The sequence below is a fragment of the Stegastes partitus genome, unplaced genomic scaffold (assembly GCF_000690725.1).
Source record: "Stegastes partitus isolate 25-593 unplaced genomic scaffold, Stegastes_partitus-1.0.2 Scaffold2374, whole genome shotgun sequence".
NCBI classification, from domain to species: Eukaryota; Metazoa; Chordata; class Actinopteri; family Pomacentridae; genus Stegastes; species Stegastes partitus.
Window position 1 is genome coordinate 54,253 of NW_007580105.1, and position 1,214 is coordinate 55,466.

Genomic DNA, 1,214 nt, shown 5'->3' on the forward strand with positions numbered 1-1,214 from the left:
TGGGACGCGAACCAGCGATCTTGGTGCGAGACAGCAGTGCTAACCACTGCACCACCTTGCTGCCCCAAGTGTCTGCATGCTGTGGATATTTAGCTCTTACATTTTGAAGATTTTTTAAACACAGCCTGCTGTTCAACCGAAATCAAACTTTTTATCACGTGACTGTTGGTCATGACGAGTGCAGATTTTTATGCTGGTACAGTTTACAGTTTATTTTGGGGAAATTTCAAAGAAGACATGTAGGATGAAGTGATTTTTGATGAAATCTCCTGACAGAACAACGCATCACTCAAGATTATTATATGGTTTGAAAACTTTGTGTTTTTACAATTTATGGCTGATAAATGGTCTTATTTTAGCAATGTTTTAAACACTGCATACTTTTCAAACATATTTTGCGATTTACAGGCTAAAACCAACCTAAGCTCTGTTTCATACAAATGCAGCTCTCAAAACTATCAACAGCTTAAAATGTGTGAAAGTAGAAACAAGAAAACTCTGCTGCTGTTTGGTCAAAATAATCAAAATATCGTCTTGCCTCCCCCCTGTCTTTGTTACAGGTGAGTGTACCAGTACATTCAAATATTCATTATCTTAGTACTTTTAATCTGAAATCTGGTGAATCAGCAAACATAAAATTGAACGAGATTTATGATAGCTACATATTTTTGGTTACCCTTGTAAAACAAACCAAAGTGTATATTAATTTTGTCCATTCAGTGTCTTGCTTTTTTAGATAAATTAAGTAATTCCTGTTTCTATTTAATGGCACAGGTGAAGGCATTAAAGGGGGCTGGTTGCTACGTCCATATTTTATACAGTCTATGACTCCAACCTGTGACCTCAGAGTCGCCACTCAGTCCTGTGAGCAGAGTTTCTTCCTGTACTCTCGTCCCTCTTGGATCGTCCCACACCAGTATGAGGACGTGGGCCTCCAGTCTGCCACAGACACCTCCAACACCGCGGTGGCGCTGTAGCCTCCCTCCCACTTGGTCCACGGCCCCTCGGTGCCCGCTGATGTCACCGGCGTGTCATCGAGCCACCACAGGACGCGCTGCACAGGTGAGTTTAGTCCAGTCAGGAGGCAGACCAGGAGGTGAGGAGCTGCTGGATCCTGAGAGACTGATGATAACATCTGAATAGTAGGACTGTCAGAGGAGTCTGAGGATGAAGGAGATGTTAGTGTTTTTCCAAGTTTGAAACTGTGAGAAATT